This window comes from Oryzias melastigma, linkage group LG16 (genome assembly GCF_002922805.2).
Source record: "Oryzias melastigma strain HK-1 linkage group LG16, ASM292280v2, whole genome shotgun sequence".
In the NCBI taxonomy this organism is placed as follows: domain Eukaryota; kingdom Metazoa; phylum Chordata; class Actinopteri; order Beloniformes; family Adrianichthyidae; genus Oryzias; species Oryzias melastigma.
The window spans coordinates 12,175,081-12,182,200 of NC_050527.1; the positions used below are offsets into that span (position 1 = coordinate 12,175,081).

Below are 7,120 nucleotides of genomic sequence, written 5' to 3' on the forward strand. Positions count from 1 at the left end.
TGTCCTGTGATTCTCAGCATCGTGGTTAAAAAAAGAAAAACCAGGAGTGATTGACAACGACACAATGTGAGGAACTTCAACAGGTGGGGGGTGAACAAATATAACAAGAAGGGCAACAACTGCACAATACAGAAGCACGTAAAAAAGTGTTTACTCACCTATTTAACTGAATGGAGATCAGATAATTAAATATATCCCTAGCAATACTTGTTTAAATAATACATAAGTCTCTCAAATGTTTTTTAATGCTTCATACGGGTAAATAATAAACATAAATATTCTTTTATTTTCTTAGTCCACAGGCCCAACAAGAGCAGTCCTCCAGCTTCATTTAGTAATATTTGCTGCAGTTTGACAGAGCAGAAAGCTTGAGCGTTCTACAGTAAAGTTAACCTAGAATTGCTGAAATCACACAGTAAAATACAAAATTTGAATGTTTTGATGTCTCCATTCTGCATTACCAAATCACCGATTACTGTTAGTGCGGGTTTAGTCGACCGCCTCGGTTTGAACGGATGAGTACACAGGGTACAGATACTCAACACCTCGACAAATAAATCACTGCACCATAACACACACACTTAAAAAAAACAGGGTGTGCTTAAAAAGACGTTCAAATCTTTATTTAAAAAACAGAGAATTTTCATGGCATTAAAATTAAAAGATAAAAATCAAACAAAATTTCAAAACTATGAGTAACAAACGAGTAGTTAATTATAAAACAATTTATTCTGTGATTTTTTTCCCCATTTGATTAATTTAAAATATATATATATATGAATTTCAGTTGTTACAAGCTACTGGCCTGCTTTGATTCCTACCTCCAAAAAAAGCATAAATAAATAAAAATCCTACATATACACTTGAGCTTAAGTTCTGCATTGATTGGCCAGAAGAGCTTTGTGTCTCCTCCCTTTATATATATATATATATATATATATATATATATATATATATATATATATATGCCTTATATTTGCAAAACCTGTTGTCTGTTTTCATGCAAGTTTCATTAAAGAGCCAGAATCTGAGACATGAGAGGTGAAAGAGAGCAAAGGCAGCAGTTGCACTAAAAACCATGATTAAATTCTTATGTATCATTCTTGCATCTCTCTTAATCTAAAATCCAATATCAGCTGCCATCACACAGCTTCACATGTATTAAGGAGCGATTATAAAGGCGTGATTCATGTCTCAAAAAAAAGATCTTTGAATGATTATGATCACTTGAAGACTTATTCTGAAACCTCGTATCTGAAAGCCTTTGAATCCAAACACTTTTCTTTATGCTAGATCACTACAATCCAAACTGCAAAAAAATTCTAATTGATATTTATTAGGAGTATATCTAAAAGAAACCTCAAGGACGAATTTGTTCTTTAAAACACATAGGCACTTTTCATGTTCCTTTTTTTTTACTGATATTAAAATTTTATAATACAATAAAACGGTGAGGAACTTATTTCCATTTTTGCTAACTATCAAACAAATTACATGTAACAAAAATCATTTGCATGATAAAGTTTCAGTTAAAAACAATGTTTCAGTGGCAAACAGAGCATCAGAAAAAAACAAATTCATACAGCAGTCAGAAGGTACTCACATCAGGGAATGAAGAAAGTGAAGCAAGGTGAAGGAAATCCTCCAAAACACTTTACTAAAATGCAAAAGTCTGCTTACAGTCCCGTCGGTTTACAAGCTAGTTGCCTTGGCCCAGTCTGGGTGTTATTTGTGAGCCAAATCCTTAAAGAACAAGAAGCCTTCTCTGTGCCTAAACCTGCCGACAGACAGGGGGCTTTGAAGGCCCCCAACTGAGCTCGGCACAGAGCTTTGAAGCCGATTGAAAACTCTGCTTTATGGGACTAAATGAAAGCAAAGGAAAAAGTTTTTTTTTTCCCTGCTGATTCATGGTTTGGGTGTATTTTGTTTGTAAGTCAAGGGAGATCAGGGAGATTTGAATGGAGAACTTTATGGACACACATCGCTCCTGTAAATGTTTTCCTTTAATCAACTGCTGTTGTTACGTAGTGCAGCTGTAATGAATAGTAGTACATCTAAGTTCATAATCATTTGTATTTGTCGCAACAATCCACACATTATGTGGTTGTTTTGATTTTAAAATTAGTACAGAATATTTAAAGATAAAATCAGATCAGTGCAAAATTTATTTTTATGTTATATCATTTATTATGTCTGAAAAATTCTGTTTCAGTCGTGGAAAAATCAGAGTATCTATCGTACATCCTGAGCTTAAAGGCCACTGCGCTTCAATACAAGGCCTTGATATAAACCACATGTAAAAGCCTGATTTTATGTTTATCTTAGGTCTGTACATTTTCTTTAACATTTTGTTTTTTTTAATAATAGAACATACAAATGTACTGACAATTATTTGATAAATAAGCCACAAATAAAATTTACTTTTTATTATTTTATGCTTTGTTTTTATTAAAAATAATTTATTTTACTATACATTTACTCTTAATGCTTTTTAACCTTTGATTTCTTATGTTGGAGAGAAGAACTAATTTTATTGTAACAAAGGTGTTTGTGCAGCAGAGCGAGCAAACGGTTGCTTATGCGGGGAGAAGCTTTGCTTTCCTTTCCTAGTTTTGCCACCTTGATGTTATATTCGCAGCTCGGAAAAATTATTATGGTGCCAAGAGTCATCCATGACACATGATTGCCATGGTGCTTTCATGTTTCCTTGCATAATTAATTACAGGGAAAACAAACAATCCATATCCAAATCTCAGCCTGCTCATTCCGGGGATGTTCAGGTTGCACTTTGGACACACATCTTCAATCAGATGGATTCTTAGAAAAGTATTTATCACTTTCTTTCTCCTTTCAGCAGTAAGTCCTTTAGAAGCACACAAACCATCTCCATCAGACAAAATCATGGACAAGCTTCTGTGATCTCCTGACTCACTCTGCTCCTCTCCTCTCCAAAGCCTTGGGGCTGACGCATTGGGACCCAAAACCAACACGCACATAATGGGGCCGTGTTGGAGTTGCCCTAATATCTCTAATGTTATGTAAATGAGAAGAGAAGAGGGCAAGAAGGAGAAGAGAGGAGCGGAGTGGAGGAGGAGGCGGCAGTGGGAGTGTTTGTGTGTCCGAGGAGGCTGCTAAGCTGCCATTACCAAGGGATTAGGCAAATGCTGCTGTTGTATCGATGCTGGTTCGACAGTGAACCACCAACCCTAATCCCCTCCTCTCCTCTCCCTCTGACAACGCCTTGTCCACGCCTCCTCTCCTCCTCCCCATAAAGTCTCCCTCCACCCCAGCCGCAATCTTAAAAATCTTCATTGCAACTTTCCACATCCAAATCATTGACATTTTTCCAGTGAAAATTAACCTAAACTCACACAAACACACAAAAAATGTCAAATACACAAAGAAATGTAAAAATAAATAAAGAATTAGTTGGTTCACAGCCAGAACAAATTCGTCTGTGCATTGATTTCTCTGACATGTAATGTGTGCCTGAGTGTATGTTTGTGAATGCAATTGGTCGATATGAAAAGCCGGAGCGCCTCTCTGGTTTGTCTGATGTGTTTGCCTGGAGTTGGAGAGTGTGGTTGTGACCCGATGGCTCCTGATCGCCTCGCGTCTGCAGACTGCTGCTCCTCCAGCCCTCTGCAGGGAGCGAGTGCCTAAGGATGCTGCATTGCTGCTATAGTATTTCTATACGTGCTGCACGGGAGGTTTCTGCCAAGGAAATCCTGCTTTATCCTCTTATACTGACATGGTTTTGATTTGTAGGTTCATGATCTCATTTTAATAATTGGACTCAAAAATGTAAAGAATGTGCTGGTTTTCATTTTTACTGCCACAGTTGTTTTGGTAATTAAAGGGCAATTTAATGTCCTAAATCATGTTTGTGTTTTGTAGCATTTGCTAAAACTAAGTGATTTTAATTTATGTTTTAGGAGGAACAACAATCATGAGTGACATTTGAAAAATAGTTCAAAATAAGTGCAACCAAATTAAAAAAGAAGTGATTGATCTCCGCCTGATTTCACACTGTTTAATAAAGCTCAGACTGTAGAACGGTGTGAAGGAGCAGTATGGTTATTCTGAGACAAACAAGCTGTGTGATGTTTGTGTCGGTGTGCACCAATGCACATGTGTGTGAGTCAGTGAAACTGTTGCAGCTTGAACTTGGAATACTCAATTATCACATTTGCACATCCAGCGAAAAGCCGAGAGGCTTCACACAACTGGCTGTGCACGAGCGCACACAAGCACGGGAACACACACTCACGCCCCTACATTTCTCTGGAACTGCAGGCCCCCTGCAGAGAAGCTCAAACACACCAGCTGAGGGGGTGATGGTGGTGACGTGGGGTTGGGAATGAAGGGGTGGGGGGGTGAGGAGTGGTTGTGAAGACGCATGAGGCTGGTGGTGAGTGACATTGAGACCAAGGTTAAACACAAACGATCAGCTGCGCTCAGCTGCAGGCCGCACTCTGAACGCAGCCGCCTCGCCCAGAGCCATGACTCCTGCAGCAGGGGAACCGCCCCAGCTCCTGCTGCAGACTTCATTTACTCAAATTACTCAGAAATAAATCATCAATCATTGAAAACAGAAGCACTCATTTAAAATCTATCTGTATTTGTGGACAATCATCAGTTCCTCAATCTGCGTAAGAAACAATATGAGGATAATAACCCAGATTGCTAATTTATTTATTTTCCTGAAGGGTTTGTTTTATGGAAGTAAAGAGGTAACTTGTGCTGTGCACTAAAATGCAAACTCAAACAAGATGCTTACAAAAAATAAAATTATCGTTCCCGTCCAATCCCAATTTAAATGACAGTTCACGGAGCATTATGTGACAACATTTTTCTGTTTTATTGAGATGTGTGGAGACTAAAGCAACATATTCACAAACAGTGAAACTAGACTCTCCCTGCCCTCAGCGATGCACATTTAAGCCACCACTTTCAATAAAAACTCTATGAAAATGTGTGTAGATGTGCGTTTTGTGCTTTTAGAACTCTGTTTGCGTAGCTAGCACATTTTCAGGACTGTTTTGGGGCTCTGCATACATTAAACTAGCATTTGGTAGTGAGACATGAATGGTGTCCCCTTTAATTCATGGAAGTGTAACTGTTTGAATATTGATCATGGAGGAGAAATTAATTTGTGCCGGCCAGAATTACATGACAGCAAAGCCGAATCCAAATTCTTCCCCTAACCCTCCGGCTATTCCTACCCCTCCAATTGAAGGGACATCTGAAGGGAAAGGGGTGTCAAAATTAAGGGTATAAGGAAGTGACTTTGAGCTCTGTATCCCTTCGCCGAAAGGGCGAGCTACATCACGTTTTGCTGAGGATAAGAGCTTTTCTTCACGTGAGTGCACTCTGAAGCACAGAAGTTGACGTTTAAATGTAAGTAACGACTTTTTGTTTTAGCACAACCTTTTTGAAGTTCAAAAATCAATGTTATGTATATCCGAGCAGTAGCAGCTCCGCACTAACGTAGCCTACCGACTACTGATGACATCACTGAGTGGTAGTAACTCCCGCATTCGAAGACATTTCCATAACTCTCCGTTTGGAGGGCTAGATGTAGGGTTAGGGAGAAGCTGTAAGGACAGGGGAGGAATTAGGATAGAATAGAAATAAAAAGCCTGGAGCAAGATTCACGAGATTTGCACCGCTTTGACATTTCGCAGCAGACCTCTTCCAACTGTAGGTGTCAGACATGCGACAATAAATAGCAGAAAAAGGAAATGTGTTAGCGCACTCATGCATGCTCAATGTGATTGTAACAGATTTCAGGTAACAGAGTTTTGATGGAGTTCTGAAGATCATTTAGCAGCTAAAATTACTTTATTCAACAAAAGCTACTTTGTGACATTAAAACACAATGCCTTTCAAGTCTTTTTAATCTCTGAATGAATTTGTCGCATAGATATGAATTGTTAAAGCGGTTGAAATCTTCTCCATTCTCTAAGTAACATGTTCATTTAAACATTCATGGATGGAACTCATCTCAAGGATTGGGACAGCTCTATGTTTACAGCTACGTTGCATCATTGTTTCCATCACAACTGAGCACAACAGTAGGAGTCGTATAAAAGAGACATATTTCTCAATTTTGGCTGGGTATTTCGGTCTGTTTGATCCATGAAAGTTTACATAAAATGACAGGTGACTGGAGGTGGCTCAGTTTAGTGCCTTCATTCTGTTGTCATTTGAGTGGAGTGTTTCTTTCTTTTGGAACTCTGACTAAAGGTGCCGGAAATAATGGAAGTACAACCAGCTGTGAAATTAAACCTTAGTGGAAAATTAGAGCCCATGAAGACGATGCTATTTAAAAAATAAAATGAATACATCCACTGTAGAGAACACTTTAAATAAATATTTTAAATAAATCAACAGCTAAAGCATAAACAGCAAAAGTTTATGGGTTTATTTTTAACAGAGGTTTTTTTTCTAAGTTTATAACAAAGTGTAAACTTTCCTTGATTTATCTTTTTATTTTTTTATTTTATTGAAAATATCGTGTTGAGCTTGAAAATAAGTGCAATCTACAGAAGTGAACCGCATGGTATACAGTGTAAAGTTAAAATAAATAAAGCTAGAAATACTACCCATTCAGGTAATTCTACAGCTTCTCTGTCACTTTTTAACTTGTTTATCTCTCAGCCTTCAGCCGTTTTGGCTCATGTCCATCTTTTCTTCAGTCCCCTCACCTAACAGCTGATCCAATGAACTCTCCACAGATTCCTGCTGCCAACTGAGACTGCTGCAGAGACACCTGAGTAAGTGTGTGTCAGGTGTGGTTGTGTTAACCTAGACAAACCGGTTGAACAGATTAAAAATGAATCTGACAGCAAGAAAACACGTGTGAATTCCTGAGTGTGTGTGGTCAAGCGTACAAAAGTAGATAGCTGTTTCATCCCGGCATCGCCAGGCCTGTGAAACGGCAGAGTGGGGTCAGGTGTGCTTCGTCTGACTATCTTGTTAACTTAGATAGGAGAATGTATGTGTGTGTGGGGGGGGGCAGCTTTGATGACCTGAGAATTTGTTTATCAGCAAAATGTTTACTGTGTGCATTATGGCAGAGATGTATGAGGTACTGGAGTAGGTATACTGGTTATTG

The 7,120-nt window shown here is 38.5% G+C and overlaps 1 long non-coding RNA gene across 1 annotated transcript in view; it reads right to left on the reverse strand.

Annotated features, from left to right (window-relative positions):
• LOC118599845 overlaps nucleotides 1-1,806 on the reverse strand; it is a 13,984-nt gene extending 12,178 nt beyond the window's left edge. The window contains exon 1 of the long non-coding RNA XR_004949358.1: nucleotides 1,604-1,806. This is a non-coding gene — a long non-coding RNA (uncharacterized LOC118599845). The remainder of the gene's footprint in view (nucleotides 1-1,603) is intronic.
• Between the last annotated feature and the right edge of the window lie 5,314 nt (nucleotides 1,807-7,120).